Source organism: Lutra lutra, chromosome 14 (assembly GCF_902655055.1).
Source record: "Lutra lutra chromosome 14, mLutLut1.2, whole genome shotgun sequence".
Lineage (NCBI taxonomy): Eukaryota > Metazoa > Chordata > Mammalia > Carnivora > Mustelidae > Lutra > Lutra lutra.
In genome coordinates this window covers 61,516,355-61,534,380 of record NC_062291.1, presented here as the reverse complement: position 1 = coordinate 61,534,380, position 18,026 = coordinate 61,516,355, and the positions used below count along the sequence as shown (strand labels likewise).

The following is an 18,026-nucleotide window of genomic DNA, read 5'->3' as shown; positions in this document are numbered from 1 at the left end:
AAACTATACTAAATGTTTGGTCACTAGAAATTCTCAAAGTCTGGATCCTAAAATAAATAGTTCCTTCTCTTTGTCCTCTTCTCCGATTTTTCTTTTATTAAAAATAACATAGTACTTAGCTCAAAACAACATAATTTCATCAATGGTTTAAAATTACAGTCCAGGGGTGCCTGGGTGGCTCAGTGGGTTAAGGTCTCTGCCTTCAGCTAAGGTCATGATCCCAGGGTCCTGGGATTGAACCCCTCATCAGGCTCTCTGCTCAGCAGGGAGCCTTCCTCCCTGCCTCTCTCTGCCTGCCTCTCTGCCTACTTGTGATCTCTGTCTGTCAAATAAATAAATAAATAAAATCTTAAAAAAATAAATAAAATAAAATAAAATTACAGTCCATTCTTGCCACTATCACCTCAAACAGCAGCTAGAAGACCATAAATGTCAATGGGATTTTTAAATACTTAAGAACAGAGGAAAAAAAAAACAACCAATCCAATTGAAAGCAAGTTCAGAATTCTAAGTATCAACAGAGTAATAAAATAGCAACCCATGGGATGAGAGAAAATATCTGCAAATCATGTATCTGATGAAGGATTAACATCCAGAATATATAAGGGTGCCTGGGTGGGATCAGTTGGTTAAGCAACTGACTTTTTTTTTTTTTTTTAATTTATTTATTTATTTATTTGACACAGAGAGAGAGAAATCACAAGCAGGCAGGCAGTGAGAGAGAGGTCAACAGGCTCCCCGAGTAGCAGAGAGCCTGACGCAGAGCTCAATCCCAGGACCCTGATATCATGACCCGAGCCAAAGGCAGAGGCTTAACCCACTGAACCACCCAGGCGCCCCGAGCACCTGACTCTTGATTTCAGCTCAGGTCATGATCTTGGGGGTCCTGGGAGAAGCCCTTCATGGGGCTCCATGCTCAGCAGGGAGTCCGCTTTAAGATTCTCTTTCTCCTCCTCCCTTTGCCCCTCCCTCTCATTCATGTGTGCACATGTGCACTCTCTCTAAAATAAATAAACCTTTTTTAAAAATCCAGAATATAGAGAAGTTGTAAAATTAAACAAACAAAAAACTCCAAACAACCCAATTCAAAAATGTACAAAGGGGGCACCTGGGTGGCTCAGTGGGTTGAAACCTCTGCCTTCGGCTCAGGTCATGATCCCGGGATCCTGGGATGGAGCCCCACGTTGGGCTCTCTGCTCAGCGGGGAGCCTTGTTCCCCCCCCACCCCTCTCTGCCTGCCTCTCTGCCTACTTGTGATCTCTGTCTGTCAAATAAATAATCTTTTTTTTTTTTTTAACGTACAAAGGACTTGGATAGACAGTTCTCTAAAGAAGATATACAAATGGCCAACAAGCACATGAAAAGATGTTCAACATCACTAATCATTTCATGAATGTAAATCAAAACTACATGGAGACACCACATCACATTCATTAAGAACACTCTATCAAAAACAGACAAAACCCAAAATATATATTGGCAAGGATATTGAGAAATTGGAACTCTCATGCACTGTTAGGGGGACTATAAAAGAATTGAGCTGCTGTGGAAAAGAGTATGGTGGTTCCTCAAAAATTAAACAGAATTATCAGAGATCCAACAATTCCAGTTCTAGGTATATATTCAAAAGAACTGAAAGCAGAGTCTCAAGAGATAATGTGTACACCTGTGTTCATAACATGGAAGCAACCCAAGTGTCCAATGACCGATGAAGGGATAAATAAAATGTGGTGTAAATGGAGTATTACTCAGCCATCAGAAAGGATGAATACCCAAATTTTGCATCAACATGGATGAGACTGGAGATTATGCTAAGTGAAATAAGTCAAGCAGAGAAAGTCAATTATCATATGGTTTCACTTATTTGTGGAACATAAGTAACAGCATGGAGGACATTAGGAGAAGGAAGGGAAAAATGGAGAAGGGAAATCGGAAGGGGAGCCAAACCATGAGAGTCTATGGACTCCAGAAACAAACGGACAGTTTTAGAAGGAAGGGGCAGGTGGGAGGATAGGCAATCCTGGTGATGGGTATTGAGGAGGGCAAGGATTGCAAGGTGCACTGGGTGTTACTTGTAAACAGTGAATCATAGAACACTACATCAAAAACTAATGAAGTACTGTATGGTGACTAACATAACGTAATAAACATAAGTAAATAAATAAATAAATAAATTATTTATTTATTTAAAAAATTTATTTGAAAAATAAAATAAAATAAAATGTGGTGTAATATATCAATGGAATAGTATTCAGCCTTTAAAAGGAAGGAAATTGTGGTATATACCACAACATGGATGAACCTTGAGAACATTATGCTACGTGAAATAAGTCCGTCACAAGAAGATAATTACTATATGAATCCACTTACATGAGATACTCAGAGTAGTCAAAATCATACAGAAAGCTGAATGGTGGTTGCCAGGAGCTGGGAGAAGTGGGGGAATAGGGAATTATTATTTAATGGGTACAGAGTTTCAGTTTCACAAGATGAAAGTTATGGAAACGGATGAGGGTGATGGTTGCAAAATATAATGCATATATTTAACACCACTGAACCATACACTTAAAAATAGTTAAGATGATAAATTTTATGTTATATGTATTTTACCACACTACAAAATAATTGGAAAAAATTTGGTAATCAACACATATAAGTCACCACCTGCAAGGCAAAGTACGGAAAATCCAAATACAAATTACTTGGGTTTTATTTTCCACAACTACATTCATAGTGTTAATATTTTTAAATTTGCAAAGTTTAGAAAAATTTTGATATACTCATTACATTACATATACTCATCACATTCTAACTGGGGAACTACTTTTAGATGCAGAAATTATTTCTAACATGAGTTTATGTGAAAATTTTCATACAACTATGACATTATTAGTATAGGATCATAACTCTATTTTAGATATACCTTTTGTTGTTTCTATCAATTATATTTTAAAAGATATTTAAAGATAAGCAGCATGTAAACAGTGTCATTTTAAGACCCTGCACCTCTGTGGCTAACATCTGTATACCTTGTGCCTTGCCTGTAGTTGGTGTGACAGGCCCGTGTTGTAAGGTCTTCCTTTTGGGCAGAAATCTCTTAAGTAATGTAGTCGATTTACAAAAAAATTAGAGGCACAGTGGAAGTAATGACTGTAAAGTAGTCCAAATAATGAAAATAGCAATATATGCCACTTTAAGATAAACAGAGGAAGGGAAAGGTCAACAATAAACCCATAAAATCAACTTGTATATTTAACTTTTAAGAAAAATAAAGTATAAATATTTTAAATGCTAAAATTAAGTGTTTTATGTAATACAAACTTAAGCCAGTATTCAATTATAAACTTACAACATGCAAGTAACTTCCCCAGACCATGAAGTTCCACCTTCCTTTAAATACAATATCATTTATAATCCAACCTGGTTTAATTCAATGCAAAGTCCTATATTTCAACATTGTTAAAATGTCATCATAATAAACTTGGAAACATAGTTACTTTTTGGCAGAAGTCTGCAATAGTGAAGTTATTATGATCACATTTTTAGTCTATAGGTGATGGGGTGAAACCAAATTGATGGTAAACTATGTACTAAATTACATAGTGAAAATAGTAATATGAACATAATAGAATGAGCAGCATCTAGCCCATATCCACAATTTTCCTCCTCCCGACCCTCTACTTGTATCTGATTTAGATGAGGAACCATTGAGTGGGTATCATGAAATTTATTACCTTAAAATAGAGGTAGGGACATTAAACAGTCATGATATTAGGAGGAAGGAGTAAGACAACCTTCCAATAGTGAAGAAGAGAGCCAGAAAGCCAGCAAACAGATAAACAGTTCACAGTCTTGAAGATGGAAGGAAATGATGAAACACCCATGTATACCGAAGTGGTTACCTCAGTGGTTCTCAAAGTTTGTGTGCTCTCCAACATCACCCAGGCTCTCCTCTCAGGAGCACAGTTATCCCTCTTATCTTTATCTATGGTGCATCCCAATAAGTCATGTTCATAACTGGACTGGTCATCAAGCTAAATTATGTCCAGTAAGTTCTTTTTAAGGGTAACCACTTGATGCAAGCAAGACTCGTGCCACAAATTAGTGGGTGAGAGTTAGACAAATAACAGGAGTGTTAACATGATCTTAAAATACGTGTTCATGAGGTATTTAATATTACAAAAGGAAAAACAATAACCTCACAGTGGAGAGATGTGGTAGACACCACCTTAACATTATATGCCTCCTGGGCGCCCAGGTGCCTCAGTTAGTTAAGCCTCTGCATTTGGCTCAGGTCATGATCCTGGGGTCCTGGTATCAAGTCCCGAATTGGGCTTCCTGCTCAGAGGGGAGCTTGCTTCTCCCTTTACCTGTCCCCCTGCTTGTGATCACTTACTCTCTCTCTCTCTCTAATAAATAAATAAAATCTTCTAAAAAATTATGTGTCTCTGATATGATGTACAGAGAACACATTACTACTTCTGAGGAAACCTTGCCAAAAACACATAATCTCAATCTGTTCATACGAAAACATTAGATAACCCAAATTACTAGTCTGTACTTAACAAAAAAAATGTCAGAGTCATGAAATACAAAGAAAGACTGCGGATCTGTTTCAGATGAAAGGAAACTAAAGAGACAGGACAACTAAATACAACCTGTAATCAGACATTATTCTGGGGGGGTTTAAAGCAAAATTGATGATAAACTTCTCTATACAGAATTATATAATGAAGAATAGTGACCTGCATCTAACAGGATGAGTAGTGCCTCTCTAGGCCTTACCCACAATTTTCTTCCTCCTGATCCCCAATTTCATTTGATTTTGATGGGTAACTACTGGGTGGGCATCATGACATAATGGTATAAAGGATATTATTGGAACAATTGGGAAAATCTGAGTAAGTTCTATAGATGAGCTAATAACATTGTATCGATGCTAATTTCATGATTGTTTCCTCACTTTTAAAATTTACATATAGAAAAATCCACTTGTTCTGGTGTACAATTATGTGAGTTTCAGCAAAAAGCATACAGTTATGTAAATACCATCATAATCAAGATGTAAAGCAACTCATCATTTCCCAAATTCTCTTGCACTGCCCCTTTATAGTCAGTCCCTTTCCCTCATAATAACAGATTTTTTCTCACTAATTTTGTCTTTTCCAAAATGTCACAAAATAGAATCATATAGAATATAATTTTTTAAATCTTTTTCCACCTAGCTTAACATATTTGTGTTGTTGAATATAGCAATAGTCATTTCCTTTTAAAAAAATATTTATTTGTTTGTTTATTTATTTGTTTGTTTGTTTGCTTATTTTAGAGAGAGAGTGTGCCATATGCAATCAGGGGAAGGGACGGACGGACTCCACACTGAGGACAGAGCCTGACACAGGGCTTAATCACATGACCCTGACATCATGATCTGGGCTGAAATCAAGAGTTGGATGCTTAACTCACTGAGCCATTCAGGCGTCCTTACAGTCCTTTCCTTTTTATTGCCAAGTACTATCACTATATGGCTATACCACCATTTGTTTATACATTTAATTTTCCCATTTTGATAAATTTGTACTGTTATTTGAAAGAATGTCCTTGTTTTTAGGAAACACAGAATGAAACACTTATGTTGGTAAAAGGACATTATGTCTGTAACTTGTAAATGGTTCAGAAAAAAGTAAATGGATGTGATCATATTTATGTATGTACATATAGAGCAAATTCGGTAACATGTTAACGTGGAGAATCTGTATGAAGAGTGTAAGGGGATTCTTTGCACTATTTCAACAGTTCTGTAATTCTGAAATTATATAAAAATAAAAACTAACAAGTAAAATAGATGAAATCTAGAAGAAAATACCTTTAAAAATGGAAAAATAGAAGTCAGATAAATGAAAAATAAACTTTGGGGAAATTCCCTTAAATATAAATAATAAAAGTTATATTCTACCACTTAACCTAATTAGAAAAACCTGACTGCTTTGAACAACTCATTTGCAACACTCAGATTAAACATTTAGTTATAGTAAATACATTTGCAGAATGTATCTGTAGTCTGGGAGTAACAATATGATATACATAGCAGCTTCATAATAAAGTATTTCTGAAAAAAATACTACATAATTTGTTACCTTTCATATTAACTCAAATATTTCTCTCTTAGCCCAGCATTTACTAGTTTAGAATTAGAAGGGAGACTAAAAGTCTGGCAGACAACTTGGAATTTTAATTCAAACTGGAAGCTTTGAGTTGTAACACCTAAATACAAAGTAACAGACATTTGGATAAGAAAAAGTGAATATAGTGAAATAATGCTAAAGCTTGTGCCTTAGATCTCAGGGATGTATTCTGGATAAAATGTTTCCAGAAGTAACTTGGGGGTGAATAAAAAAGACAAAGAAATCACCTCAAAGAAAGTATTCAGATGACAGATTTAAATAAACAGTCTCAAAATCAACATATCCAAATTTAAAGCACTCTTTTACCATTCTTACCCATCCTAGGCCACCTCCTTCCCTCCCAACTTTTCTTTTCAACCCAAACTTAAATCCTCAGCCAATTTTTATTCATCCTTCCCCCCACCTTTTTTCTTGGAATGTATCTAACCAATTTTCCTTTCAATCATCTATTTTATGAGACCTAACCCTGCGGGGCGCCTGGGTGGCTCAGTGGGTTAAGCCGCTGCCTTCGGCTCAGGTCATGATCTCAGGGTCCTGGGATGGAGCCCCACGGCGGGCTTTGTGCTCAGCAGGGAGCCTGCTTCCTCCTCTATCTCTGCCTGCTGCTCTGCCTACTTGTGATCTCTCTCTCTCTCTGGCAAATAAATAAATAAAATCTTTTAAAAAGAAGAGAGAGTTCTAACCCTCGGTTTGTATTTCCATAACCTCTACTCTAGTCCAGACCGCCAACACTTCTTACCAGCGCTATTACTACTGAGACAGCCTTCTGACACACTTGCCTAAACCCATATATGACCCATTCTATACACTACCATCAGAACCATGTTCTTAAAAAGACATTAATTTACCTCACCCTACCCCACACCCTGCCCAAAACCCTTTTATAGCTGTCACCTACAGGATTAAGTCCAAACTTCTTAGTATAGCAACCACAATCTGGCCATTTTACCTTTCCATCAGTCTCTGAACTACTTACACGACATTATTTTATCATTCTCCACAGTATGAAAAGCACTCTTGCATCCCTATGCTTTTGCTATTCCTATTTTCTATTCCCTCAGTGTGTAACAGACTCCTTTCCTGGGGCCCCTGGGTGGCTCAGTTGGCTAAGCGTTTTACTCTTGTCTTCAACTCAGGTGGTGATCTCAGGGTCGTGAGACTGGGCCTCACATCAGGCTCCAAGCTCAGTGGGGAGTCTGCTTAAGATTCTCCCTCTCTGGGATACTGGGGTGGCTCAGTGGGTTAAAGCCTCTGCTTTTGGCTCAGGTCATGATCCCAGGGTTCTGGGATCGAGCCCCCCATCAGGCTCTCTGCTCAGTGGGGAGCCTGCTTCCCCATGTCTCTCTGCCTGCCTCTCTGCCTACTTGTGATCTCTGTCTGTCAAATAAATAAATAAACTCTTAAAAAAAAAAAAAAGATTCTCCCTCTCCCTCTGCCCCTCCCCCTGCCTGCTTTTTCTCTAATAAATAAATAAATCTTTAAAAACAAATAGACTCCTTTCCTGATCTCTACATCATTACAACTCTGATTCAAGATTCAACTAAAGTATCTTCTCTGAGAACCCTTCTCCTTACTCCCACCCCACTAACCCCCGGCTGGAACTGATTACTCTGAAATAGCATTTTATTTCTATTTTGGCACTTATGCTTTATATCTCTCTATATCATATCTCTCTAGGAACAAGCTTTCCACTCCTACCGCGCACTGTAGAATTCCTTCTGGGTGGGGCCAGTTTTTTTTTCATCTTCATTTTCCAGTGGCTCAGCACAAAGTTTGAGAACATAATGTGAGTTTTTAAAGTGTTTGTTCAATTGAATGCTATTGCTGATTAATCTTTCTTAAATACCACTAGTGTCAGGGTGGTCTTTTCCCTCCAAAAATTTTCATGACCCTTCTTCCTATGAAATCAAATATTAAGTTTTAGGCTTGGACTCCAAGACCTTCCAGAATTTTCTTCTATATGACATCAAGTTAATTCCATCAGCAAACATTTTCTGCCCTACTTAATCAAGTCTCTTCATAGCCTTATAAACATGTGATATAATCTCAACATTTTCAGGCTGGGAGGATCCTTAATTTTAGTGTCATTCACTCAGCAATTATAAAAACACAAGAAAAAACTCTAATCAATTCAAGTCCTTCTCATTCTTTTTTTTTTTTTTAAAGATTTTATTTATTTATTTGTCATAGAGAGAGAAGCGAGAGTGAGCACAGGCAGACAGAGTGGCAGGCAGAGGCAGAGGGAGAAGCAGGCTCCCTGCCAAGCAAGGAGCCTGATGTGGGACTCGATCCCAGGACGCCGGGATCATGACCTGAGCCGAAGGCAGCTGCTTAACCAACTGAGCCACCCAGCGTCCCAAGTCCTTCTCATTCTTGAAATGAATTTCAAATGTCATATTCTCTAAGAAACCATATAACTATTTCCACTTTCTCTACTGGAAATTCCTTAACATTTTTATCTTGGCCCACACAATTTAGCACTTAATTAGATAAATGTTTGCATATTACTCTCAACTACCCAGTAGTGTTGAAAGCTTTTTTGGTAAAGCCTTTGTGGCTCCCTCTACTTTGCAACATATTACATAATATATGGATAAATGCTTAGTAAAGAATTGAAGCCCTATACCCACACTGTCCGGCTAGCTTTAAAAAAGGTTTTCAAAAAAAAAAAAAAAAGGTTTTCAAAGCTGAAAACCTTCAAAGTGACTACAGTCCTTCAAAGAACTTCAAAGAACAAAAACCTTCAAAGAACTACAGTCCTACTATCCCATCGCTTATAATGCCGGTATGACAACTCAGAGTAAGCTCCTACTCCAAACACAGTTTTTACAAATAACTTTTTTTTTAAGAGAAAGAGAGAATTATTTAAGGGATACACCTTTATGTTATGGATAACGTTTTAATGAAACTTAGCCACCTTCACTCATTTGCCTTTTATCTATGGCAACCTGCATACTACAATGGCAAAGATGAGTAATCACAACAGAGATCCTATGGCCCACAAAGCCTCAAGTGTTTACTGTCTGATCCTTTATAGTTAAAGTTTGCCAACCGTTGATTAGGAAAGAAAAGTTCTCCTGTAAATAAGCAAACCGTTCCTGATTCTTCAGAGCTGGGTTTTTTGTTTTTGTTTGGTTGGGTTTTTTGGTGTCTAAAACAAGAAGTAGACAGATTTTGATGATAGCACACAGCAGGTTTATGGCTAGGGCAATATTCTCCATGACCTAGTAAGTGGCTTATTTACTGTTTTCAGTTATCTATTTGAACACACAACTCCTGATGACATGGATAATCAAGAGTTGATTATATAATCAAATGAAAAACTAAACTAATTTACACAGTGATGAAAAGTCAAGCCACTCATAATGACTTATCATAATCTTTGAATAAGCAGCTTGCTCAAGGTTGGATGGTGCAACAGAGCCTGAGCTTGTCTGAATAGACATCTGTTATAAATAAAATAATCAGCTCCAACACTAGAAGTAACATTTTCTACCTATGCTACATTCCTCATTGAGAAAATTCAAAGGATTCTGTAACCAGGAAAGTTACATTAGTGAAGTGGGTAAATGGTGGTGAATTGTAACTCTGACTTTGAACACATGGAAAAAATGGAGTCATTTGATTATCATCATGTAGAATGACAACCACGTGAAGAAAAAAAATCTGGAGACCAATTTCTAATAGCTAGTTGCAAACATCACACAGTAGGAATGGCTGGTAAATCAGTAACTGAATTAATATTTTTCCATTAACTTGTATCATTTGGGGTAATTATAGCCTCCAAATATATATGATTTGCAATTCCCAAAAATAGGAATAATTATTCTTTTACAAAATTAAAGGCAATTTAACTACAGGAATAAAAATCATTTAAACTCTTCAGTGAAAGGTGACATAAATAATATACTGTGTGTGAATCGTTCTAGGCATCGATGGAGGAAAAAAAAAACATAGGTCATTTAAGTTCAGTAGTTGATTGAAGAATCCTTCAAGGACCAGTTTTAGGGAGGACCTGAGGTGTCCTCATAAGATAATATTCTCTGGCATGTTTTCATGCACACTGCTTCTCTAGCACGTTTATCATTTGACATACTCGATTAAACCACAACCACATCAAAGCCTCCCTATCCTGCTAAACTTCAACAAGATCTACCAGTTAAAGCTTTCAAGAAGTGGTATTTTCTAGCAATTTACCAACGCAAGCACAGTGCTAGAAACCAGATATAATGGAAAGCACTCTCAGACAACCGAGCACACAGGACTTCCATTAGTACTGCCTTACTTTCTATGACAGAAGTCCAAAAAGACAACAATAACAACAAAAACCAACCAGATTTTTTCTCCTGCTACACTGTCCGACACTAATTATAAAACACTGCAGATGTAGCCTTTCTCAAAATGCAAAGGGACTGTGTATATTTGCAAAGAACAACTATTTTTTTATGCTTCCAAATTCTTAATCCTGTTTGGAGCTGTCAGTGGGGGTTAATGGAAGCCTTGGATAGGAGAATTCCAATCTGGTTGGCAGATGGATAGGTTGGTTATAGCTGCATAACTATGTCTTGCCTGCAGGCACAATTCAGAACACTGTTAAAGCAATATAAAGTCTCTGTCAAGCTGAACCATTTGGATCAGTAGCAAGGAGAAATAATAATAAAAAAGAAGTTCATTTCTGGGCCTTGTGCATTTATGCTAGTATGCAGAAACTGATTAATTGTCATAGTGTGCTGGTCTTCTATACTTCAGATTTCTACTTCTGGAGTAGATTTTGCATGCTAATATAATCATTCTCCCTCTTGAGACATTAGCAAATAATCAAATGAAAAACAGGATCATAATTTACTGAGATTCGAGCAATTCTCTATGCAAATTTGACTTGTTATTGCTGCTGCCTCGTTAATCTGAATGCCTTTGACAAACTCCTTTGATTTATGAACTCGTGACAACTCCAATGTGTATATATTTTGCTAGATTGACATTATCATTAAGAGTGGGTGGACTGAGCTCACATGAATGGCTGATTTTATTCGCTGGTGTCTGCTGCTCAACAGCTGAGCATCTCCTCCTCACAAAGCCCCTGAGCGTCAGGCTCTTCCCATCTTCCCATCCATTCATCATCTCGATGTTAATTGGCCCAGGCTTTAAGCAAATTTTCAACACGATTTAAAGGCACGATGACACTGATTACTGACCCTCTGCCATACGGTGCCTATTGATTAACCTGACAGAGATGATGAGCTTGAGGGAAACTAGGTATGTGGGGACCTCAGGGGGAAAAAATATATTGTCTATGCAGGCAAACACTTGTCATTACCTCACAAGCCAGAATTTGCACTGCACACATTCTTAAAACACACTACTGCTTTAGCACCTACAGCTAACACAGAAAGTGCTTTCTGTATTCAGAGATATTACAAATATGTCATGTCAAAGCACATGACACATTCGGTATTTAGAAGAACTCCCCAGATAGATGGCTGCCTTTCAACCAATTATACTTGTGCTAGCTGATGTATGTATTTTCGGTTAAATTCAAAGAAAGTGCTGGGTGGCTTGGTAGTGTTGTAGCATATGAGAAGAGAATTAGAATAGGAAAACAAACTAGGTTCTTAAAAATAAATAGAGAAAGGAAGAAGGGAAGGAGTAAAATTGCTGTCATTCTACCACTACTAGAAAGAGCCGCCATTCTATCACTATTAAAATAAGAGATACTCTAAAAAAGGAAGAAAATAGCAATCTGATTTTACAAATTTTATTTTCTGTTCCTTAAATACTGCTAACCTTGATTCCAACTGTCAAAAGTATTCCTGGCACAGAAATTACCAATAACTGAATATCTTAAAATAAATCTAAGTAATATTTAAGTCTAACAAACATATCCCTTAAATTCTTGCCTGCCCATTTTCAACAGCTGCTATACAAATCACTTAGGGAAATCACTCAGGATATCTTAAGTTAAGCTTGGTGAGAAAAACTAAATGCTTCATTATTCGAGGGGGAAAAAAAAGTAAGTCCATAATTAATAGTTACTGAGCTCACACATTAGTAACAAAAATCTGCTTTAAAATATTGCGACATACACAAATTTACACAAGCAAACTCATGCAGCACACCATCAGGGATCAGACAAAAACCACCTTTAGATAGGGAAGGTTCTTATTTAAAACAAAGCTAACAAAATACGCTCCCTCTGGCCACACATATCACCTTGTTTACTTACGAGTCCTGGGGGGACAGCCAATATACAATTTTAAACACGGAGATTTTGGAGCAGCACTAACAGTTATTTCAGAGCTAAAATAACAGAAAACTGAACAACAGCCCAGCTGTAGTCTCTATTACAGTGACATGGGCTGTTAATGTAAGAGATCAAATGTTTTTCAAGTCAAACAGCATTGGTGCCTGTTATACTGGAACATGTAGCTTACTCCCTAAAAGCCTGCCTCCTGCTCTTTTAAGATAAACAAGCTCAACTAAGCACTGAGATACTCTGATAAGAAGGATGGAAGAGACGGAGCTGCACCAGGGAGTGACAAGGCAAGGGCATGAAGGAGCAGCAAATGGGCTTTTGTTAACTTTCGAGTTATAGAATATATTGTATTACAGCAGTTTAATACTTCACCATTAAAAGTATAGTTACAGCTATAGGAGAAGGACAAATTTCTGTCAATACATTTGGGAATGAAAAAAAAAAAGGCTAAAACAGTTACCTGTTTTATGAATAGGAGAGATATCACACAGCATTTGAACACGGTCAGCTTTGTGGCTTAATCAAAGGTTTGAACATCAATTCAGGAATGACTGTGAGTATATAAAAGAGTCTGTAATTATGTTAATATGCTCCACATCAGAAGTCAGTCTATCTAAACTCTAAAGGTTTTTTATTCCAAAGGCTTGATTTAAAAACAAAAACTTCATACCTTGTCCTTTCGAGTAGACTTTTTATTTGATTCCGCTTAACATCCCAGTGAGGTCACCAAACCACTTCTATTTGCAACAATGTGGCTTGGTATTTTAAAAATCCCAAGAGGCTTGCTAGGGGGGCATTTATCTACTATGGTAGATTGTTTTTCCTGAGAGAACTAAGGCAACTATCATTCATTCAGGGGGAAAAAAGAAGTTTCATATGCTTTCACCATTTAAAATACAATTGACAATGCACAAAGTAGCTAAACAAGCATGGTAAAATAAACAAAAATTCACCAGGGAGACTGGGATTAAAAGACACTTGTAATAAGAAACCAAATTTACCTATCATGTGAACAAAGTGTAACTAGCTTACTTTGCCTCTCTTACCTTTAAATCTACAGGACTCTTAAAGAATGTTTTTTTGTTTGTTTGTTTTCCTTTTCATTATCTTTATGACTAGATGTTTAGGACAGAGCCTTTCATGCCACAATTTTCTTTCCTGCCCTATTTATATACTATTTCATCCAGAGATCCTCTGCATATAGTTTGTGTGAATTAAAAGGCAAACATTTGCTTCTACTAATAAGGACATCTGGTTATTTTTGTAACTCAAAGACATCTGCATTCTGTAGATCTTTTTGATTTCTCAAAATGGGGTTGAGAACTATAGAACCCCTTAGGATGCATTCCAGAATCCTTTTTCTCTGCAGATCAGTTATTTCTGTCACCCTTGCTCCTGAATTTTTTTCTACTAAATGACTCTCATCACCTTGGGTATCTTCCTTGATTTGGTGTTCCCATTTTATTACAATTCAACATCATGAAAAAAATTAAAGTCTCCTTTAAAGTTGATAAACTATAATATACCCAACGTCTACATATTGTGGAGTAAAAATGAAATTATTCAACATAAATAAGTAAATTTCTGAAAACCAGACTGGACTACGTTAAGATTTGTGTTTAGGTGTAGATTTCAATTGTGAACTGCCCCTTGTCTAATTACTCTCCTTTTCTCCTTATTATTAAAAAAATTACTAGTTTGTGGGCCCATTATCCTCTGGATTTTCCACTAATTATATAAAGTCTTTATGGATTTTCAGGTCTTTGATATTAAAGTTTGTTTTACCACAATTCCTTCTTGTGGCAACCAATGTACCTCTTGCTCTTGCAACTGAAGACAATGAAGGAAGAGCTGACTTCAAAACCAGTTGCCTATCACTGACTGCTGTACGAAAGACATTCTGGATAGTGGTCGGTAAAGAAAGCATAGCCATTTCTAAATGCCAGTAGTTCCCAGCATCTCTTTTCCTTCTGAGTGGAATGAAGTCTGCAAGCACTGACTGGTGGGTCATTCGACCCACGAGGGCCTGGAAAGGTTTCAAGAATAACAGAGGTCATGTAATTGCCAAAAGAGCATTAGCCACTCAATCATAATGGATAATTAAATGACCTACATGATTCCTGAAATAGCTGCTCTATATTTGGTCTATTACTTGCGTCCCTCAAGATAAGCTACTCGTCTGGTCTGCCTTGACCCGGAGAAGTCCAACCTGCGCCTGAAAACTAGCTGCATGCTTCTATTGCTTTGTAAATCTGCCCCCACCCCCCGAACCTCCAAGTATCATGCCCCACACTATGCTTTCAAGAGGACACACATAAAAAAAAATCAATCTTGCATCCTTCTCCCTATTGTGCTCTCTGGAATACAAATGACTAAAGCAAAGAAAAAAAATTAGTAAATTCCTGGTTTAGATCTTTAGGGGATAGAAGAAGAACATAGGAACCACAAAGAAGGAAAGTCATGATAAAAAATTTTTTTAAGTTTTTCTCAATACGCCTTCAAAGAATTTTACATTTGATTATAAAGCTAGTCAGGGCAGCAAGTCATTAAAACTCCAATTGCCTGGACTGCATTTTTGATGGTGTGGGCTATTAGAATCTTTCCTGGCCTAGTTTTTTAGTCCATACAGAAAGCAAACTGCCTCTCAACAAAATGAAATATACCAGGAACCAATTGTTTATATAATAAAAGTAGCAAAAGGAACAAGAATCTCTGTGCGTCACATTTTCATCTTTTAAATATTGTTCAACAATCTCACTATGATATTTGATTAAAGATATAACCAAATAGAAGCCAACAGTATGAAATAGTAAAAATGCACAGAAGTATATGCTTCTTTAGGAGAAAAAGGTCTGCCTGTGGCCTCAGAGTGGCTGCATATCAAGCAAACACAACAGAAAGAGGCAAGAGACAAGGAACCAAAGACAACTACACAATAATGGCAAGAACAAGGCATGTGAGGGACAAAAGAGCTCACATTTAGAATACCTTGGAGGCTAGCAGGATTTTTCCGTTTCCACAGGAAATTATGTAGCTTGAGGCTACTGGCTACCCTGGTCTCTTACTAGTACATGAATGGCTTATTAAACCTAGAACATATCTGTTTTAGTTAACTTCTGGGCAGGGAGGGGGCTGGAGGGGGAGAAGAGAACAAAATGTACTTAAATGCTGAATTTTTTCTCCAGGCTGAATGCCTTTCATCCAATAAGACATTCAAAGCAGTGACCCAGCAAATGGATTGAAAAAGCAATCTTCCGTCCCAGTGCCACATTATCATTCCTATTCAGTATTCTCCATGAGATATCTCAATCAGCTGTGTGTAAGTGACAACGCAGCCCATTGCTGGGTTAATTAAACATTTGACTTTAACACCCTCCCCGTCATTAAGCAAATAAAAACAGATAATTCAAACTGCACTTCATCCTCAGGGTACACAACACACATGTCAAAATTAAGAGAGTCCAAGGCCTCTGGGGAATTCTGTTGGGGCCATAATCAGTTTAAATCTTATCTGGTTTATCAATTATTCTATTGATTAAACCAAACTGGTTATATACAACTCCTCTGCCACATGGGATTGATGTCAGCAGAGCAAGAAAATAACTCCGGGAGGTTCCAAACTGATTTAAAAAGAGACCAACAGACAGACCAATAATAGTCGATTATTACATACCAGTGATCCATACACTGCAGAGTTGATTCTTAGTTTCAGGCGGGTGAAGTGAACTGTTTCCAATCACTATGTCCCCTTTGCTATACCTCAGAGCTGGCTTGAGTAAATTTATGTCTTGGAAGATCAACATATTTTCTACTGATTTAAACAGAAGTACCATACTCAGCAGCTGAAATATTTTATAGAAACTAACCCTAAACTGTAACACAATCTCAAACAAGGAAAACTAACCTTTTTTCTCATCTTCTTACCTGTCTGCATGTAACCAAAAACACGCAGGGATGAAAGGGAACATACTTGAAAGTTGATTCTTCTAGAAATATGCAATTACCCAACTATTCCAGTGTCCCCAAACACTGTATTTTTGAAAAAAGGGAATCTAAAAAATCAAAAGGACCTTACCATAGATACAAAGACATGACTCCTTTTATTAATTCCAAAGGTAAAAGTCTTCAAAGCCACTAATAACAACGAAAATACAGAGCTGTATCTTCAAACGAAATGTTGGTATCTAAACCCCAACATACCAAGTTTCTATGGATTTTTAAAAACACAATTTAAATATTCCCTTGCTCAATTCAAATGTCCAGAATCCTTATCATAACGCCATGCCCTACTATATATGAGAAAAGCAGTAATAAAACCTACTAGCAAAAAGGAGGGGTAGGGGAAGAGGCTATATTACACCTGATATTTGTACATTTGTACCTATGTTCTTCAGAAACAAAATTTGTTTACTGCTATGTTGGCACCACATGTGCAATCAACCATAATTTAACTTATCTCCTTCAGATTTTTTGTTCTCCGGCAGACTAAGTAAGAAACCTGCATTAGCATGCTGTATTCTACACTCACCACTAGAAATACTGAGGGTGCTATTTGTAATTGTATTCTTTTTAAGAGGTTTGTTCTCTGCAGCTGTTTTCTGCTTGCAGTGTATTTTGTGTAATCAGCACATCATCATAAATACATTGGCTGTTCCCCTGAGGGTAGCTGTCAGTGTTTAATTTACAGAACAACCTGGCCAATGTGAATTTTAACACTACAGCACTAAGGCAAGGAATTACCACACTCTGTGAAAAACAGGTTTCTATGAATTTTTATATCAAGGGCTGGTCCCAGGACAATTTAGGTGCTAGAAATAGACTTTTTAAAGAAGCATTTTATACTTCATATACAATGAACTCTTTCCCATTTAGAGCCTTAGAAGAAGCCCTGAACTAACTACCAAACCACAAGTGGGCATTACCATTTCTGGAGACAGGGACTGAAAATCTATGACCCACCAGCAAGAGGCACTGTAATAAATGTTACCCATCTCTTTTTAAGCTAAACATAAAACTACCAAAAACAACACTGCCCCCTTAGATAAGGTATCCAATGGCATAAGGAAAAGTCATTTAGGAGAGAGACTAGTCTGAAATATGGGTATGACTCTTTCTGAGATGAGTTATATGTGATAGGAACATCAGTATACAGCTTCCTTACGCTGCTATTAGGCCAAACCTCTAGTTCAACAAATGGGAAAAATACATTAAACTCATGGTTATTCACAGTAGTAGGTCCCCCAAGTTATATGCACAGTGTCTGGTACATAGGTTCTCAATAAATGTCTAATACATAACTATAAGCTCCTTGGGGATAGGGTCTGACTCTTAATTTATGCCCAATACTTTGTACAGTACCTGGCATGCAGAAGGTACTCTGTCTATGAAATAAATGGAATTGTGGCTAGTTGTGAATGGCAATGTTGGTTGTAAAGCTTTAGAGCTATATGATGTCAAAATACAATTTTCTAAATCAGTAAAATGCCCTGACAGCCTATAGAGTACATATCAGGTATTTGTTATTTTCATCAAAGGCATTTATACAAAAAAACCTAAGTAGCTCAATCTTACAATAAAAAACAAACTTGCCT

General features: G+C 37.1%; 1 protein-coding gene across 7 annotated transcripts in view; it reads right to left on the bottom strand.

The window, feature by feature from the left end:
- BTRC (beta-transducin repeat containing E3 ubiquitin protein ligase) overlaps positions 1–18,026 on the bottom strand; it is a 184,720-nt gene that overhangs the window by 84,726 nt on the left and 81,968 nt on the right. The gene's annotated exons all lie outside the window — the stretch shown is intronic.